The sequence below is a fragment of the Pan troglodytes genome, chromosome 1, assembly GCF_028858775.2.
Source record: "Pan troglodytes isolate AG18354 chromosome 1, NHGRI_mPanTro3-v2.0_pri, whole genome shotgun sequence".
NCBI lineage: Eukaryota > Metazoa > Chordata > Mammalia > Primates > Hominidae > Pan > Pan troglodytes.
In genome coordinates, this window is record NC_072398.2 from 92112117 (window position 1) to 92132953 (window position 20837).

Genomic DNA, 20837 nt, shown 5'->3' on the forward strand with positions numbered 1-20837 from the left:
ACAAGCGCACACATTAAGACACAAGCACATGGGCTGGGCGCAGTGGCTCACACCTATAATCCCAGCACTTTGGGAGGCCAAGGCAGGCGGATCACAAGGTCAGGAGATCGAGACTATCCTGGCTAACATGGTGAAACCCATCTCTCCTAAAAAATACAAAAAAATTAGCCAGGCGTGGTGGTGAGAGCCTGTAGTCCCAGCTACTCGGGAGGCTGAGGCAGGAGAATGGCATGAACCTGGGAGGCGGAGCTTGCAGTGAGCGGAGACAGTGCCACCGCACTCCAACCTGGGCGACAGAGAGAGACTCCATCTCAAAAAAAAAAAAAAAAAGACACAAGCATGTGGCCTGAGTGGTGGCTCATGCCTATAATCCCAGCACCTTGGGAGGCCAAGGTGGGAGGATCACTTGAGCCCACGAGTTCCAAACCAGCATGGGCAACACAGGGAGACCTCTTCTCTATAAAAAATTTTTTAAAAAAATTAGCTGGGCCTGGTGGCATATGCCTGTGGTCCCAGCTACTCAGAAGGCTGAGGTTGGAGAATAGCTTGGGCCTGGGAGTCAAGGCTTCAGTAAGTTGTGATCGCCACTACACTCTAGCCTGTGTGACAGAGTGAGACTCTGTCTCAAAAACCAAACCAACCAACCAAACAAAGACACAGACACACACAAGCGCAGGCCTACACACAGGGTCAGGATCGTCAGTGTCACTGTCTCCCACCTCCACATCTTGTCCCACAGGAAAGTCTTCAGGGGCAATAACATGCAAGGGGCTGTTCATCTGCTATGAGAACAACACCTTCTGGAAAACCTCCGGAAGGACTTGCCTGAGGCTGTTTTACAGTTAATTTTTTTGAATAAGTGGAACGAGAACACTGAAATAATGATTTAAACATGTAGTACAGTAAATACATAAGCCAATAACATAGCCATTTATTATCATTATCAAGTATTAGGTACTGCACACAATTGTATGTGCTATACTTTTATATGACTGGCAATGCCATAGGTTTGTTTACACCAGCATCACCACAAACACATGAAAAATGTGGTGCACTATAACATTACAACAGCTACAATGTCATTAGGTGATAGGAATTTTTCAGCTCCATTATAATCTTATGGGACCACGCTGTTATGCGGCACATGACTGTATATACAGTTCAACAAACATTGATTAAATGCCTACTGTGTGCCAAACACCGCACTGCCAGGTGCTGAGAAGCAGAGTACCTGCCTTAAGACACTTTCATCTGTGCTGTGTCACACAGGTAGCCTGGCAGAAGTCAGTACGTTGCACAGAAGGCAAGCGAGCTTGCAGGTGGATGGGGGTGGGGAGGAGTAGGGGAGCAGCCAGGAGGGGCGGCTCTGCAGGAGTTGTTTAGAAATCAACCTTTTTTTTTTTTTTTACTGAGATGGAATCTCACTCTGTCACCCAGGCTGGAGTGCAGTGGCACAATCTTGGCTCACTGCAACCTCCGCCTCCCAGGTTCAAGCGATTCCCATGCCTCAGCCTCTCAAGTAGCTGGGATTACAGGAGCCCACCACCACGCCTGGCTAATTTTTTTTTCTTTGTATTTTTAGTAGAGATGGGGTTTCACCATGTTGGCCAGGCTGGTCTCAAACTTCTGACCTCAAGTGATCCGCCCACCTCCCGCCTCCCAAAGTGCTGGGATTACAGATGTGAGCCACCACGTCTGGCCCTGAAATGAACGTACTTTAAAATGCCTAAAAATAAATCTAAAGAAGCCATTTGTAATTCCCCAATGGAGAAAGCCAGGCGATATGTGTTTATAAAGTTATCATAACACATATACAATTCTGTGGTCACTTTTTTCCATCTAATTATTTAATAAACACTTCAGTTATTTGCAGCTGATGTTGATCATCTTAACCATAGCAAATATCCTGTCATGTTGATTCACATATATTTAGCCACTACCCTTTTGGTGATCTTTTAGGTTGTTTCTTGTTATTTGCTTTACAGATAAAAATGGTTTTGAAACTTTTGTCTGTGGTTATAATCTTTTTTTTCTTTCCTTATATTAATTCCTTGAGATAAATTCTCAGGAGTGAAATTACTGGGTCAAAAATTACGACATTTTCCCAGCTACTCTGGAGGCTGAAGTGGGAGGATCGCTTGAGCCTGGGAATTGAAGCTGCAATAAGCCATGATTGCACTACTGCGCTCCAGCCTGAGTGACAGAATGTGACCCCATCACAAAAAAAAAAAAAAATTATGACATTGTAATGGCTTTGGATACATATTGCCCAACTATCCTCCAAAAGATTATCACAGTTTTAAAAAATCACATTTAGGCCGGGCACAGTGACTCATGCCTATAATAGCAACACTTTGGGAGGCCGAGGTGGGAGGATCACTTGAGCCCAGTAGTTCAAGACTAGCCTGGGTAACATAGTAATACCCCATTTCTACAAAAAAATAAAATAAAATAAAATAAAGTAAAAAATTAGCCAGGGGTGGTGGTGTATGTCTGTACTCCCAGATCCTGCAGTGAGCCATGATCATGCCACTGCACTCCAGCCTGGGTGACAGAGCAAGACCTTGTTTCAAAAAATAAAAGTTACATTTATACACCATTCGCTACAAGCCATGCTGTCCTAAGTGCTTTGCATACATTAGCTCAATCAATACTCATAACAGCTTTGCACTATTATAATCCCTTTTTTTTTTTTTTTTTTTTTTTTTTTTGGTAGGAATGGGATCTCAGTATGTTGCCCAGGCTGGTCTCAAACTCCTGGCCTCAAGAGACCCTCCTGCCCCAGCCTCCCAAAGTGTTGGGATTACAGATATGAGCCACCACACTCGGCCTTTAATCTCATTTTACAGATGAGGAAATTAAGGTCTAAACAGGTAAAATAACTTGCTCAAGGCCACATTCCTGGCAAGCAGCAGAGCCAGGGTTCAGACCTAAGCAGTCTGGCTCTACAGTCTCTGCTCAAGTGCCGGCCTCTGATGCCAACAGCAAAAGACAAGTCCTCGGAACCTCAGCAGCTGTGGCCTTTCTCCACCTTTGGCCACTTTTACCAATAAGAGTACGGTTATGTCATCACTGTCCTCTTTGGTATGTCTTCAAATAGCTGGTGAGGGCAACCGAACGTTTTTCTGCTCATTTGCTACTTATAATTTGGCCTCTCCTGTTTTAAAATTAGGAACAAGGACCACCTCACTAACACAATATTGAAAAGATATTTTGGCCGGGCGCGGTGGCTCACGCCTGTAATCCCAGCACTTTGGGAGGCCGAGGCGGGTGGATCACGAGTTCAGGAGATTGAGACCATCCTGGCTAACACGGTGAAACACCATCTCTACTAAAAATACAAAAAATTAGCCGGGTGTGGTGGTGGGCGCCTGTAGTCCCAGCTACTTGGGAGGCTGAGGCAGGAGAATGGCGTGAACCCAGGAGGCGGAGCTTGCAGTGAGCCGAGATCGCGCCATTGCACTCCAGCCTGGGCGACAGAGAAAGACTCCGTCTCAAAAAAAAAAAAAGAAAAGAAAAGATATTTTAAATTAATATGACTGCCAGGTGAGGATGGAGGGAGGAAATAGGGATGGGTGAAGAAAGAGGAAGCAAAAAGGGGACAGAGTTCTTCAGAAGATTTTGAGGAAAAGGGGAAAGAAAATATTCCAATCACCAGGCTAGCCATCAATTACTTCATTTAGCATTGAAAAAATAAATGACTTTTATAGAACTCCCCTTTGGCTACTTGGGCTGAAAGCTGTAATTTCATTTGAAATTGTAATGCTGTAGCTAATTACTGACTGTTCGTAATTATTTCATTGTTTTATCCCAAACATTTCGGAGGCTCAGACCAGGCAGGGCAACCACAGGGGAAAACTGAGTGACCACCACCATAAATACCTGGAGGGTTCAGCCAGAAGAAAGCAAGCAACAGGTGACACTGGGTTTTTGGGCATCCTAATGCCATGAGACCCACACAGCTCAGATACCATGGACCACTGCCAGGACTTAGCAATGGAGCCAGGGATATTGTCCAGTCCATCCATTTATTTTTTAGTTGCAGGTTCAAAGGCCCCTGAGGAGAGTTGTTCCAGGTCATCAGGAAAAGTAAAACCTATGTATGAACCCCTGAGTGTCAATCACACTCACTTTTCCTACCATCAACTTGCTGTGAACTGGTGGAGAAAATCTCCCAACTGCAAGACTTGTTGCTACCATAAACCCCTCCCTCTCCAACCTCATCTGGCCCTCACAAGCCTTTTGCTAGTCCTGGGTCAGCTCTCAGCATCTATTCTAAATCTTCCCCCACCCACATCCCACTCCCTTCATCTCCAAAGTCTACTGCAATTCCTTGGCCAGGCGCGGTGCCTCACACCTGTAATCCCAGCAGTTTGGAAGCCTGAGGCAGGTGGATCACCTGAGGTCAGGAATTCAAGACCACACTGACCAACATGGTGAAACCCCGTCTCTACTAAAAAATACAAAAATTAGCTGGGCATGGGGGCATATGCCTGTAATCCCAGCTACTTGGGAGGCTGAGGCAGGAGAATGGCTTGCAACCTGGGAGGCGGAGGTTGCAGTGAGCCAAGATCGCGCCATTGCACTCCAGCCTAGGCGACAGAGCAAAACTCCGTCTCAAACAAACAAACAAAACAAAACAAATTAAAAAACAAAGTCTACTGTACTTCCTACTAGGGCTTCCTTTCCTTCCTCCAGTCCTTACTTCTAGTCTCAAGAATGGGTTGTTCCTGACCCAGTGATGTAACCCCTCCACCTGTACCAAACAAGGAAAGTCAAGCAGGTGTTAGCTCTTGTGCCAACTCCAGTTAATTGACTGGGACGCAACTAGGAAGCACATGGTCAAGAAGGATTCCAAGGTTGTGCTGGGGGCTTAGGAAGGAGAGTGGTGCCGTGTTTTTTCCATGACTTTCATAGTACTAAATCCAGTGACCACATTTTTGTCCTTATCTTATTTTGTCCTCTGGTTGTGACATCATGGACAGCCCTTTGTTCCATTAGCTGCCAATATCCATCCCTTCCCAGTTCTCTCTTTCCTAAGACTGTTGCTTTTCAAACTCATTTCTGGGCATTCCTCTGTATCCTCAACTTTGGGGTTCTCCAGAACACTGGTCCACAGCTTTGTGTATTTTACACATCCTTCCTAGAGAGTTTCCGTTTGGGCTTCTCTCTGTGCCTTAACCACCACCTAAATGCTGACTGCTCCTAGATCTGTATGACTAGCCCTGACCTCTGGCTCAAGCTTCAAGGTCATGGGTCCAAATGCCCACTGAGCATTGCTGCCTGGATGTCCCATAGGCATTTCAAACTTAGCATGTCCAAAATGGAACTCTTTGTCTCAACACCTGGTGCTGCCTTCCACTCTCCTTTTCTTTCTGTTCCTTGCTTTAGTTAATGACACCACAATACATCCAATTATACCAAAGCAGGAACCAGGGTGTCAGCCCATGCTGTCTTTTCCCTCACCGCCTATACCCAGTAGGTTGCCAGATCCGATCAGTTTCACCTTCTAAACATTTCCGAAATCTGCTTTCTCCTGGACAACTCTACACTGACTTAGTTTAGGCCCTATAGATAGTCTAATCTTGTCCCTTTCCAATCCATACTCCATATTGCTAGGGTGCTCTGTTTAAAATGCCAAACTGATCATCTAACTTAAAACTCTTCAATGGCTCCCCTTAAAGGAAAAAAAAAAAAAATCTCTCTATCCCCCTAGTGATGATAATTTATATGTACTATAATGTCATTTAAATAGATATAGACATAAAACTAGGTATAAATATATATTTATGGCACATAAAACTATAAAAGCAATGGCAATTTACCAATTAAATAGAAACAAAACTATAAAGCCAATACATTTTAAAATAAAAACATTAATGTATTGTGACAGATGATGTTTGCTGAAACTAATTGCTGCCCAAAATGTGATCGTGGAATGGAGAGTTCCAGCTCAGGGTCTCTGGAGTTTGGCACGCTGTGCAATGACTCACTTCTCCCACCACTTTTCTCTATTGGAACTTCTGCTCACCCTTTGTTCATTCAGCCTGCTGGGAGGACGTTTGGCCTCCTCCAGGCTCAAACGCATCATTTACATGTTAAGTCCTCCTCTGTTCTTTTCTAATTAGCTGAGACAATTAAAGCAGCACTACTTGGTGCCAGCTCATCACAAACACAAAGACGAATGCAGACACTGAAATCATTTGGCAATACAGGTTATAAAGTGCCACCCAGATGATCCAAACCATGATTATCTCATTTGTTTTTTATATTATCATTAAAAGTAAGACACAAAAGTTAACATTTTCCTAGAAAGTCCATGGACTTCAGATAAGACCTAAAGAGCCAGGCCCAAGCTCCCTACAACATGGGATCCAGGAGCTCATCACTGGACCCCACGCACTCACAGACACACTTCTGCAGCCACTTCCCAACACCCGCTTGGCACCCTGGTGGTACCAAATCGCTTGTGCTTCTGTGCTTTGGATGCCTGCTCATCCCTCCGACTGACAGGCCATGCCTGCCGTCTTCTTAGGCTAACTCCTCCTAATCCTTTAGGAGTTTGCTCAGAAGCTCATCTTTTTTTTTTTTTTTTTTTAGACGGAGTCTTGCTCTGTCGCCCAGGCTGGAGTGCAGTGGCGCGATCTCGGCTCATTGCAAGCTCCGCCTCCCGGGTTCACACCATCCTCCTGCCTCAGCTTCCTGAATAGCTGGGACTACAGGCACCCGCCAACACGCCCAGCTAATTTTTTTGTTTTTGTATTTTTTTTTAGTACAGACGGGGTTTCACCATGTTAGCCAGGATGGTCTCCATCTCCTGACCTCATGATCCGCCCACCTCTGCCTCCCAAAGGGCTGGGATTACAGCGTGAGCCACCACACCCGGCCTACATATTTCCCGGCCCAGAAGCTCATCTTGACCCCACAGGCAGGGTCAACTGCCTTTCCTCTGTGCCTAGCTTTATCATAGCACTGACTGCATCGTGTGCAAATTACCCTGGAATGTAAGCTGCCCCAGGGCAGGGACGAGGCCCTATCAAGCTCTAGATAGGGTCTAGATAGGGTCTGGCATATGGCAACATGCAACAAGGGCTGCTGAACTAAAATCCAGGCTCCATGCTGTACTGGAGAGAAACTCTGACGGTGGCTGGGCTGTAGAACTTGCTTTGATGACCGTCTGTGATCTTAGACATGTCATTTCATCACCTCGAGCCCCAGCTGCCCCAACTATGAAACAGAGATGATACAGATATACTGGTACAGGTGCAAAATTACAAGGAAATTTGATGCAGCATGATTTCAAAAGAAAAATATCGGAAGCGCCTAAATGTCCACCTTTGGTGTGCTGATTAAACAAATAATGGTACATCCATACAACGGAACACTATGCACTGTCAAAAAGAAAGCAGAAGCTTATTATGTACTGATGTGGAATTACCTCTCCAGTTTGTCTTAAAAGAAAAAAGTGGGAGCAGAAGAGTATATGTGGGATTTTACTATTTGTTTAAGAAGGGGGAAAATACATATATAGATTTGTGTTGACTTGATTAGGTACTAAAATGCTTGAAAAGGACCGGGCACGGTGGCTCACGGCTGTAATCTCAGCACTTTGGGAGGCCAAGGTGGGTGGATCACTTGAGGTCAGAAGTTCGAGACCAGCCCGGCCAACATAGTGAAACCCCATCTCTACTACAAATAAAAAAATTAAAAAATTAGCCAGGTGTGGTGGTGCACGCCTGTACTCTCAGCTACTTGGGAAGCTGAGGCAGGAGAATCACTTGAACCCAGGAGGCAGAGGCTGCAGTGAACTGAGATCATGCCACTGTACTCCAGCCTAGGTGACAGAGCAAGACTCCACCTCAAAAATACATACATACATAAATAAATACATAAACAAATAAAATGTTTGAAAAGATAAACAAGAACAATAGAGGTTACCTATTGGGGAGAAGAAAATGGATGATAGAGGACAGAAGAGAAGTAGATTTTTCACTGCATATATTTTATACTTACGATTTTAAAACTACAATACCATATTACTTATATAAAATTTAAAATTTTTAAAGTAAATATTTCCTGCCCACCATAATTACCTCACAAGATCAAGTAGGAAGATCAAGTAAACATTGTAGGCAGGGCATGGGAGCTCACGCCTGTAATCCCAGCACTTTAGGAGGCCAAGATGGGCAGATCACTTGAGGTCAGGAGTTCAAGACCAACCTGGCCAACATGTTGAAACCCCATCTCTACTAAAAATACAAAAATTAGCCAGGCATGGTGGTGTGTACCTGTAATCCCAGCTATTCAAGAGGCTGAGGTGGGAGAAATGCTTCAACCCGGGAGGCAGAGGTTGCAGTGAGCCGAGATCACGCCATTGCACTCCAGCCTGGGCAACAAAGCAACACTGTCTGAAGAAAAAAAAAAAAAGTAAATATTGTAAAAGCATGTACTGTTGTTGGAAGGTGTAAGCAAGAATGACATTTTGTGGTGAAGCTACTGTGTTATACTTGTACTAATAATTATAATGACAAAGATACCTTCCCTTCTCCATCCGCATCTTTCTCCAACACACACCCTCCAGGGGAGCATCAAGCTTCACTATCATTTTACAGAATAAAGGAGACTGAAAGAAGGGAAGTGACAGCTATGTTGACACATGATCTCACACCTGCTTCTAATACAGAGAGTCCCACACATGAACCTTCCCCTAAAGGGCCTTATAATAGCACCCTCTTCAACAAGATCCTGCCTACTTCCTATCCTCCCTTTCCATGCCCCATGCCTACCTTCTCAGGGACCCCCACACAACCAGGGGCTCTGCCACAGATTCTCAAACATCTTCCTTCAATTCCACACATCATTTTCTCATTAGTCTAGTATGCACACTGGGTCTGCTGACCTTTCCTCATCCACCTTGGCATCCTCACAGAAACCTCAAGGCTGCAAAATCCAAATAGCAGCCCAATGGCAGGCTCCACACAGAGATAGTGGGTGCTAACTCTGAGAACTCGAAACAAACCCTGTCATCAGGATGATGGCCTTCTTACTTCTCATCTCTCTTCCTCTTTGTCAAATGTTTCAAAGAAACCAGAACTGGAGGGGACGAATGCTAAGGTTTGCTTCTGGAGAGCAGCCAGGTAATGTGTGCTAACACCCCAGGGATATCTGTAGAAACGGTCTTCTATATTAAGGAATTCTGCATTCAGTCCTACTCAGTTTAAGGCATGGCTGAAAAGACCCTAATGAAATGATTAAACATATAGACTTTAATGCCACATATTTATTTATTTATTTATTTTTATTTTTATTTATTTATTTTTTGAGTTGGAGTCTCGCTCTGTCACCCAGGCTGGAGTGCAATGGAGTGCAATGGCGCAATCTCGGCTCACTGCAACCCCCGCCTCCTGCAAGCAATTCTCCTGCCTTAACCTCCCAAGTAGCTGGGATTACAGGCGCCCGCCACCACACCTGGCTAACTTTTGTATTTTTGGTAGAGACAGGGTTCCACCATGTTGGCTAGGCTGGTCTCGAACTCCTGACCTCAGATGATCCACCTGCCTCAGCCTCCCAAAGTGCTGGGATTACAGGCGTGAACCACCGCACCCAGCCAATGTCATGCATTTATTAATTCAACAAATATTTATGGGGTGCCTACTCAATCCTAGTCACTCTACTAGATAATGGCATGCTGGACCCTGATCTCCCAAAACAGAAATTTTTAAATCCTGATTTAAAGCATTTACCAATTACCATGGTGTAAATACTCCCACCACAGTCAATATCAGTGAATGTAGGACTGGGAAGAGATGTATACAATCGGCCCTTGTGATCCAGCACAAGCTGGCTTTGGCAAACCACTGGACAATGAACAAAATACACATAGACTCTATATTCATGAAATTAAGTATAATAACTAACATTTATTGAGTGTCTACTATATGTCAGATAATATTGTAAGAACTTTGTAGATATAAACCATGTAATTATCACAAAACCCCTGGAAGGTATTGTTATCTAACAACAAAAAACTAAACACATAATCTCAAATTGTGATAAGTGATATGAAGCAAACAAAAAGGGTTGGGGGAGAACACAAAATTGAAATGTTTGCTGATTTTCATGGTGTAAATACTCCCACCATGACCAATTTCAAGCTACCAATGTGACTTCAATTGGTTTGCCAAATTCCACAAAATTTACCATATTGCTCTCATTAGCCAATATGAGCCAGTACAAGCCAGCTCCAACATACTACTTGGATAGAAGGAGGAGGAGGAAGGGAGAGTGAATTTGGAATGATCACGGGTCTCTCTGGGAGACGGAATTTAAGCAGACATGAAAGATGACAAGGAGATAATCTTGTGCAGAACCAGGGAACACCCAGAAAGAGAGGCATGAAATGAGGTTAGAGAGAAAGGCTAGGGCCAGATCATGCAGTGTCCCTTTGACTGTGGGCAGAAGATTGAAATTTATTCCAAATGCATACAGAGACCTGGGTTTAAATTTAAGTTCCACTGCTTACTATGTGTGTGATTATGGGAAAGTTCTTTAACTTCTTCAAGACTGTTTTCCTCATGGGTGAAATAGGTTTAATACCTGAAATCTATTCTCACTGTGTTATCATAACTAATACATGAGATGTGTATATAATGCCTGCCCAATACTGGAGCTATTATTATTACTAACCCACAATACATAATGCCCATTCATGTGAGAAAGAGAGAACTAGGGGTAAATGTCTGAGAGCCCGGGAAAATTTGCTCCATATGAGGTTGCTCTAGGGTCTCAAACTCAAAGGCCTACAGGGTCAGGCATATCATACCCAATGGAACATGAAAGAGACTAAGGCAAACAGAGAACATGCTATGTTCCAAAGGGAGCAGTTATTGCAAAATCCAACAGGTTGTAGTCATCTGTAACATGAACCCCATGTTGACCAGTCTTCCAATTATTGGGATTTTTATATGAAATCTCCCCATTTGCAAATGTTGACCCTAATTCCAATTTAAAACACTATGTAGACCAAACCAAACAAGCCTACAGACCACTCATTTGTGACCCCTGCTTTATACCTTTCGATGGGCTCTTTCTCTAACCCAAGAGGAATTGGACTAGCCAAGGAATGCCTTTGGCTGGCTCAGACGGGGGACACACAAGTGAAGTTAGGCTGTAAGAGTGACCTTCAGGATGAAAAGGGCAACTCAACTTCAAAGGCAGTGGCCAAGCAAAAGAAATGATTCCGTATATCCCACAACTCCTAGATGCTCATAAGCTCGGAAATCACTTTCTGATAATATATTAGTTTCAATCCACCATCTTGTTTTTTTATGTTTCTTTTTTCTTCTTTTGAATTTTTAACAAATTGTTTCATTTCTTTTTTTGTCCTCTACTAATTTAGAAATTATATACACAGTTTCTGTCTTATAATGGGTTGACCTCAAAATTATGACATGCATTCTTAACTTGTCCAATGTTGTTGTCTAATGTTAAGTACCTTTACTGCTCCCTCCAAGACAGTATAAGAATCCTAAATATTTTCAGGTTTTAATTTTATTTTTATTTTTATTTTTTATAGAGATGGGGATCTCACTTTGTTGCCCAGGCTGGTCTTGAACTCCTGGGCTCAAGTGATCTTCCCACCTCAGCCTCCCAAAGTGCTGGGATTACAGGTGTGAGCCACCCTGCCTGGTTGGGAACCCTAAATATTTTAATTACACATCCCCTGGTCTCCACTGCCAAACCTCACTTTTGTGGTTTTTCCATTTTTGTCTGGCTGGAAAGATGACTCTTAGGGCCACCTTGGAAGCAATGTGCTGAAAATGGAGAGTATTTGCCTGCCCTGGTACCTGAATAAATAAGCAGGGAAGGGCTGCATGCGTGCTATGTGTTTACCCACTCTGTACTGTTAGGTGATTAAGGAATACATTTATGATGGTTAAGGCACTGATATTTGGGGATTTGCTTGTTACAACACATAACATTATCCTATTTAATATAGATATTTTCAGACGGGCACGGTGGCTCACGCCTGTAATCCCAGCACTTTGGGAGGCAGAGGTGGGCAGATCACAAGGTCAGGAGATCAAGACCAGCCTGGCCAATATGGTGAAACTCCATCTCTACTAAAAATACAAAAATTAGCTGGGCATGGTGGTGGGCACCTGTAGTCCCAGCTACTCAGGAGGCTGAGGCAGGAGAATCACTTGAACTCGGGAGGCGGAGGTTGCAGTGAGCCGAGATGAAGCCACTGCACTCCAGCCTGGGCAACAGGGCGAGACTCTGTCTCAGGAAAAAAAAAAAAAGAAAGTAATTTGTCCTTTTTCTCTAATTGTTTTTTTAAAAAATTTCTGTGGTTCTTTCAATATGTGTCTTTACAGATAAGGAAGAATTCTTTATTTGTAACATAACCACAATATTGTTATCATACAAAATATTAACTGTAATTCCTTAAATCACCAAATATCCCATGTACGAAATTCTAATTGTCTCACAAATGTCATTTGCTTTTTAAAAACAATGTGTTTGTTTAAACCAGTATTTATAAGGTGCATACATTACGATCAGATTATATCTTTTTAATCCTTTTATCTATAGGTTCACCCTCCATATTGCTCACTCTCCCTCTCTCTTTCTCTGTGTGTGTGATTTTTACATACATATGTATATGTATATACATACACACATGTATATAAAAATATAAATATAATTTTTTTCTGGCAGTTCATTTGTTAAAGAAACCTGATTGTCTTACAGAGGCCCCATAGTCTGCATTTTGATGATTACAGTTTAATGGTATCCTTTTAGTAAGATAACTTCATAGATAGTGTTGTGTAGAGTGTATAGTAGTCTCTCTATGCTAATTTATGGTCAATCCATTAGTTCACTGGAAGTTATATAATACTGATATCCCAATTACATCATATATTGATTTATTAGACAGAATACACCTATAAGGATAAATTCCCCTTCACCTTTTTTTTTTTTTTTTTTTTTGACAGAGCTAGCTGAGGTTTTATTTTGGACCAAAAAAAAAAAAAAAAGCAATTGAATTGTTTTGTAGCTGGAGGCATGGGCAAGGGGGGTCCCCAGGTAGTAAACTCCCCCGCAGGTGGGCTGAGGGCCAGGGCTGAGCCTCAGGTGGGTCTCCTGTTCCCAGTGCTACCCTGCATAGTGGCCTCCCTCCCAGGCTCTGGGGCAGCGCAGAAGGGGCAGGCTTGGAGGGGCTGCCTCAGCTGTTCACTTGGGCAGGAGTCGGAGGACTCGGACACCAGCTTCCTATCACGTGTCTCGATCTTCTTCACAACCACGGCCCTCGAGGAGCTGGTGCGGCTGAAGGAGCTGGAGCCCGCGCCAGAGCCAAAGCTGGAGCCCAGGCCATAGCTGAGGCTGGGGCTTGTGAGGCCCCCATAGGCCGAGCTCAGACCACCTGCATAGCCGCTGGTGGTCTTCGTGTGAATACTCATGTTCTGCATCCCAGACTCCAGCCGGCTCTCCTCGCCCTCCAGCAGCTTCCTGTAGGTGGCGATCTCGACGTCTAGGACCAGCTTGACGTTCATCAGCTCCTGGTACTCACGCAGCTGCCGCAACATGTCCTGCTTGGCCCGCTGCAGGGCGGCCTCCAGCTCGGACAACTTGGCGTTGGCATACTTAATAGTCAGCTCTCCGCGCTGCTGGGCATCTGCAATGGCGGCCTCCAGGGAAGCCCTCTGGCCTTTGGGGCCCTCAATCTCAGCCTGGAGCCGGCTGATGTTCCGGTTTATCTAGGAGATCTCAGTCTTTGTGCGCCACAGGTCATCCCCGTGCTTCCCAGCCAGGCTCTTGCAGCTCCTCATTCTCGATCTGGTACATGCTCTCAGCCTCAGCCTGGCTGCGGCTGGCGGTCTCCTCGTACTGTGCCTTGACCTCAGCAATGACGCTGTCCATGTCCAGGGAGTGGCTGTTGTCCATGGACAGCACCACAGATGTGTCTGAGATCTGGGACTGCAGCTCCTGGATCTCCTCTTCATACAGCTGCCTGAGGAAGCTGATCTCTTCAGTCAGCCCTTCCAGGCGAGACTCCAGCTCTACCTTGTTCATGTAAGCTTCATCCACATCCTTCTTGGTGAGCACAAATTCATTCTCCATCTCTGTACGCTTATTGATCTCATCCTCATACTTGTTCTTGAAGTCCTCCACCAGCCCCTGCATGTTGCCAAGCTCCGCCTCCAGCTTCAGCTTCTCCTGGCCCAGAATCTCCAGCTGCCGCCTAAGGTTGTTGATGTAGCTCTCGAACTTGTTGTCCATGTTGCTCCGAGTCATCTTCTGCTGCTGCAGGAGGCTCCACTTGGTCTCCGGCATCTTGTTCTGCTGCTCCAGGAACCGTACCTTGTCTATGAAGGAGGCAAACTTGTTGTTGAGGGTCTTGATCTGCTCCTTCTCCTGGGTGCACACGGCCTGGATGTTGGGGTCCACCTCCAGGACAAGGGGGCTCAGCAGGTTCTGGTTGACCATGACTGCGGTGATGCCTCCCATGCCGCTGGCCCCACCATAACCGCCACCCAGGCCACCCCGAAAGCTGCTGCTGCCCACTTGGGAGAAGCTCAAGGAGCTGATGCAGGCACTGGGCCCACTCGAGTAGGAGTGGCTGCTGAAGGCCTGGGGACCAGAGGTGGACAACTTGTAGGACTTCTGGGTCACCCTGATGGACATGGTGGAGGCAGGAGTGGAGGCAGGCGGGCCAAACCAGGCGGATATCCTAGAAGGAGCGGAGAAGCTGCTTCTTGGTCCCCTTCATCTTTTATTAGTTACCCCGTAGTGCAGTTTATATAGGAAAGACAGAATACATATATGATTATTTCCTGTATTTACCAGTTTTCAAAAAAAAAAAAAATTAAACTGGTTCCCTAGCATCCTCCAAGTAACCAATTTACTTTGCTTTATTGCCGTTGTTTTTGTCATTAGGAATTCATAGATTTGAACATATTTGTTGTTTTGATCTACACCTAAGGGTGTAGCCCTTTGAGATTCTGGTTTAAAATGGACGTGTCTTATCAGAGCCTCACCTTTGGCAGGTCTTGGGTTTTTATTTTTGTCACCTTAGCCCCATGTCATCACCAAAAATACAGCTTAGTTTGGAAGATTGGAAATGGCTCTCAGGGCAAATACAACTTTGAGTGAAGGGCATGTCTCACTAGATTTTCATCTTCTCCTAGATGTTGGCCTATTAATTCCTATCTTAATTGCTTTTTTATGTTTTCTAAATATTTAATTCAGTTTTATCACTATTCTCAGTAGGAAGATTGTTCTGAATTCTTTAGTCTCCATTACTATAAGAATTTACTACCTTATGTGGTATATATACACCATGGAGTACTACTCAGCCATAAAAAGAACAAAATGTCTTTTACAGTAACTTGTATGGAGCTGAAGGCCACTATTCAAAATGAAGTTACTCAGAAATGGAAAATCAAATACTGCATGTTCTCACTTACAAATGGGAGCTAAACTATGGGTACACAAGGGCATTCAGAGTGGTATCATGGACATTGGAGACTCAGAAGTGGGGGACAAGCAAAGGGTACAATGGGTACAATGTACAATACTCAGCTGACAGGTGCACTGAAATCTCAAACTTCATCACTATACAATTCACCCATGTAACCAAAACTTCTTATACCCCAAAAGCTATTGAAATAAAAAAAAAAGACTTTAAAGAATTCACTGTCTTGAAGATGCCTTTCCTGACCCAATCCTAACTCCTCAAAATCATCTGTGAGACTCTCGATAATCTAACCTCAGTAGACCTCCTCTTCCACTGCCTTCCCATTAAACTATATGTTTGAATTCTACAAATATTTTTCTTCCCTACCACTCTTTTTATCCCAGACTTCCTAGCCTTTGCACAGGCAGATTCCTCTGCCAAGAATGCCTTAAATTCCCCAAAATAATGATTAAGCCCTAACTATTTTTTAAAGACTCAACCTAATTATCACTTTTCCCATGCTCCCCAAATATTATATTCATTCCTCCATTTTATCAATATAAAAGGTTATGTCACAAAAGCCATGGCAGGGTTTAAGGGCTGCGATCAATGGTGTCAAGTGTCTCAAAAGAGTCCAATGGTCACCAAAATATATCCACTGGACCTGACAGAATGGCAGCCACTGGAGACTGCTGCCCGGGCAGTTCAGAAATACAGTGGGGAAGAAATCCAGACTGAAACATGCTGAAGAAAAATGAGCAGTGGAGGTAAAAATGTAGATTATTCTTTCAAGGAGCTTGGTTGTGAAGAGGCGCCAGAGGTTAGGTAGGTTTCATGTTTTGTAAATGGAAAAGATGCATAAATATGTCAGAGGAAAAAGACAGTAGAAAGGGAGAAGATAAAGATACAGGAGACAAAATGACAATTTATAGCACAAGTTCTCACTGAGACTTGAGGACAAAAGTAAGGTGGAGAGGTTTACAGAGAACCTTAGGGGTGGGGGTGAGCTTTAAATATGAGTTATAACTTCATCTTTTTTATTTTCATAAAACAAATAAGAAGACTTGTGGAGGGGAACACTTGAAGCAAGGGGTGAAAGTTTATAGTAGTTGCTATGGGGGAAAGGGGAGGAGTTGATACCTCTCAGAAACACACAGGATCACAGGAAATCAAGCAGAGGGAAGAGATCATGAATTTGTATTGGTATAAAATTCCGTGGTTGGGTAACTGACTGTCCAGCAGTCCTCGCCAACACAGATACAGGGTCGGAAAAGGAGGACAGATGTACTGCTCTGGGGTTGAAGTTTATAAAGGAACAATGGGTTTGGGGGTATTAATAAGAGAAGTGATGGATCATAGGTATGGACCGATAGACTGGAGAAATTGGAGGAGTGAAGGGAATGTTGATTTTAGTGAGAGAGAACAGATGCAGAGAGGGATAAGTGTTGATAGGGAAGGAAGTCATAGCCAGGGATATTGGGCTTGAATAATCAGTTGATAACAAACTCCATGATACGGCGTAAGAGTAAGTGGATGACATAGAGTAAAAGTAAAAGAAATTGAACACTAGACAAAGGACAAAAAAGCTTGAACATTGAACAGCCATTAACACTGATCCTGAAAGCCATCCAAGATGATGGCAGGATCCACAAGATATAGGAGAACTGAGTCAGGTGCCAGAATTTTAGATGTGACCAAATCCCTATATGTCAATTTTCTATATAACAAATAGGAGCAGAGGGTCATGTTGCTAGACTAAAAGAGTCTCAAAGAGGATGGAAGAATTATGGTCATGGCTTTGGGCTTCCATTTTCTTTTCTGGAAAAAAAGGCGAGATTAAATTAGGTCATCTCTGAGCAATCTTAGAGCTCTAAAATCTACGAGCTCCCATCTAGACGATGACAGCCTGGAGGGTGCTCCCCATTTTCTAGCAGGGCACTCCCTACATCTGCTGCTCACACTCTGTTGGGGTTCCCACGTGTCAATGCTCAGCTTTTCAGTCACTCCTCAGCCATGCCCCTGTGCTTCCTGGGCTCATGGGCTGGCCTTCACCCTCTAAACCCCATGGACTCTGATTTATGTGCTCCTTGTTGTCTGTGCTAGCCTGGCCTACCTAGCTTGGTGTATCTACTTAGCAACAGGAAGCTCTCTTTATTCACTGTCCATCTTTTTACCCAAGCCTCAATATCCACCATTTACTCAGCTCTGCTCAGATACCTAGTTCTTGGCAGACCTCTTTCTGTTTCCTACCACTGACACCATGATGTAGGCCTATAGTTAACATGAATTAGGAAAGCCCTGGGCTGCCAAGGATCTCTTCCTCTCCTGTCCATAAAAGCCAAGACTGACTCAGATTGATTAGAGCTTCCCCTTCATCCAATGTCGTTTTTACATGAGTCCACTCCATTTAATTTTTCTTCCTCAATCTTCATTATTCCACCACACATACTAATTTTAGGACTTCCAATTTCAACCTCACCCTTCACCCTATCCAGCAGCACAGCTTCTCGCCTCCCACTTCTATCCCTAATGCTAACCCACTTCTCAAAAAGGCAGTCTCTCCCACTGTTGGAATCATTGTGATCTTGGTTGAGAATCTCTAATCTCTCCAGTCTGACTGCTGTGTGTTCTCCAGCTGTGAGGATTAGTGAGGCATCAGAATAGGTTGGCACACATGCTGGGCTATCCCTGCAGCTGTTGTGCTTTTTCAAAAACCACCAAGCAGGGAGCCCAGCCTGCTAGCAAAGAGCTACAGGCTATAGTGGCTTCTTGCAACTTTCCTCTGAAAACACAGTGGGAAAGGTCACTATGTGTGTAAGTCCTTGGACAGGACTCCGTAAAAGCCTCCTGTGAAACTCATCCAAGTACATGAAGAAGTGGTAGTCAGAATATCTGGGCCTTTATCCATCCCACTTTACATATTGCTGCTGGAATGAAGTAGTCTTTACCTTTTCCCATCTCCACCAGATAATCCTACTGGCTCCCTGCTGTCCTCTCTTAAAATTAAAATAATTTAGGGCCAGGCGCTGTGGCTCACGCCTGTAATCCCAGCACTTTGGGAGGCCGAGGCAGGTGGATCACGAGGTCAGGAGTTTGAGACCAGCCTGGCCAACATAGTGAAAACCCGTCTCTACTAAAACTACAAAAATTAGCCAGGCATGGTGGCGCCCTCCTGTAGTCCCAGCTACTCAGGAGGCTGATGCAGGAGAATCGCTTGAACCTGGGAGGCAGAGGTTGCAGTGAGCCAAGATTGTGCCACTATGCTCCAGCCTAGGCGACAGAGCGAGACTCCATCACAAAAAAAATAAATAAATAAAAATAAAAAATAAAATAAAATAATTTAAAAATTGGATGTTTTTATTATTGGACTAATACAGGTTATTGCAGAAAACCTGGAGGAAAACAAATGGAGAAGTGTAAAGAAGACTATATAAATCTCTTGTCATTCCATCACCCAGAAATAATATTGTTATTATGTTGGCATGTTGCCTAACAATCTTTTTTTTTTTTTTTTTTTCGAGACGGAGTCTTGCTTGGTTGCCCAGGCTGGAGTGCAGTGGTGCGATCTCGGTTCACTGCAAGCTCTGCCTCCCAGGTTCACGCCATTCTCCTGCCTCAGCCTCCCAAGTAGCTGGGACTACAGGCGTGAGCCACTGTGCCCGGCCACAGTCTTATGTGCATGTGTGTGGGGTGTGTGTGGGGGTGTAAGAATATGTTTGTGTTCCTGGTTTTGTTTTACAAAATTGGCATACCTGATAATATTCCAGAATACAGTTAGGCTGTAATTCAATTATTTTATATTATCAAAAATTTTTCCAATTTTGTATTAGTATAAGTAATGATGCTGCAATAAACATCCTTGAGGAATTATTGAAGCAGAAGATATATCCACTGTAAGGCTCTTTATTCATGCTGCCAAATTGTCCCCCAAAGAGTAAAAATCAGTTTCTACTTTATTCAATGAGAGTTTCTATTTCATGGAACACTTCTTGCCCACATTAGATAGTTTTACTTTTCTAATGCTTTGCAAATTTGGTACTGATTGGTAAACGACATCTTATTTGAATATGTACCCCTTATGAAAGAGGTTGCTCATTTTTTGTTTGTTTGTTTAGTGGGTTGGTTTGTTTTTTTAGAGACAGAGTTTCTGTGCCAGTCTGGAGTGCAGTGGTATGATCATGGCTATGGAGTAGCTGGACTACAGGTGTGTGCCATCACACCTGGGTAATTTTTTCATTTCTTTTGTAGAGATGGGGTCTCATTATGTTCCCAGGCTGGTCTTGAACCCCTGGGCTCAAGCATTCCTCCAGCCTTGGCCTCCCAAAGTGCTGGGATTACAAGTGTGAGCCACCACTCCCGGCCCTGTTGTACATTTTTTCCCATGCTGATTGGTCCATTCAATCTCAACAAAAATTAGCCCAGTCTCCAAACTTTATTCCACTGTGCTCATCCTCCTTTACCAACCTCATTTCTCATGACCTCCCACCAATCTGTATCCCACAATAGCCAAGCTTGTCTCATTACACAATGCTTGCACTCTTCATTTATGCAAATAGCCAACTTTAATAATCACCTGCTATGTGTCAGGCATTGTACAAGCACTTTACAAGTATTAACTCATTTAGTCTTTACACCAGCTCTATAGGCAAGGTATTATTGTTATTATTAACTACTTCTAAAATGTGGATACAGGCACAGATAAATTAGTTAACGTTTCCAAGATCACACGGCTTGAATCTTGAACCCTGGAGGATCTAAGAATCAAATCCAGACAGAGGGCTCAAGAGCTGATCATTAGACTAAAAAGCCTCCCTCCTAAAAGGGTAACATGAACAGCCTTCCTTTAAAAATTTCACCACTGTGAAAATTTTTCAGATTTTAAGTATAGGAGTAGGGTTAAAGTTTGAAAATAAAGGGCAAGCAGAATTTTTCTTTTTAGCCCAGATAGAGTAGTAGGAACTGGATTCGGTTGTTTCAGTTGAAAACAACTGAAACAACTAAAAAAATAGACAAAATATATGAAACAATTGTTCTCAAGACATTGGATACCAGGAAATGAAGGACAGCGACTCCTGAGAAGTGGAAAACAAATGCAGGGAGCCCTACATTGCTCCAGCTTACTTCCTGGACAAAGTTTCCAGGCCAAGGCACAGGAAGGGGGAACTCAAGTGGAGTCCTGTGGTATTCCCCGAGTTGAGGAGTCAAAATTAAGAGTCCAGGAGGGCAAGGTGGCTGGAGTTCACAGGCCAGAGTATCAAAAAGGAAACTGCTGCATAGAGAGGACTCCAGAGATCTGCACAGGGCCGGTCTCTTTTGAGTACTCAGCTGAATTTAGATCAATGAATGTACGTGAGGAAATTTCCTCAGAGTGAGGAAA

At 43.8% G+C, this 20837-nt stretch overlaps 1 pseudogene; it reads right to left on the reverse strand.

Moving 5' to 3' along the window:
• Nucleotides 1-12970: 12970 nt before the first annotated feature.
• Nucleotides 12971-15294, reverse strand: LOC457411 (keratin, type II cytoskeletal 8-like; annotated as a pseudogene).
• Between the last annotated feature and the right edge of the window lie 5543 nt (nucleotides 15295-20837).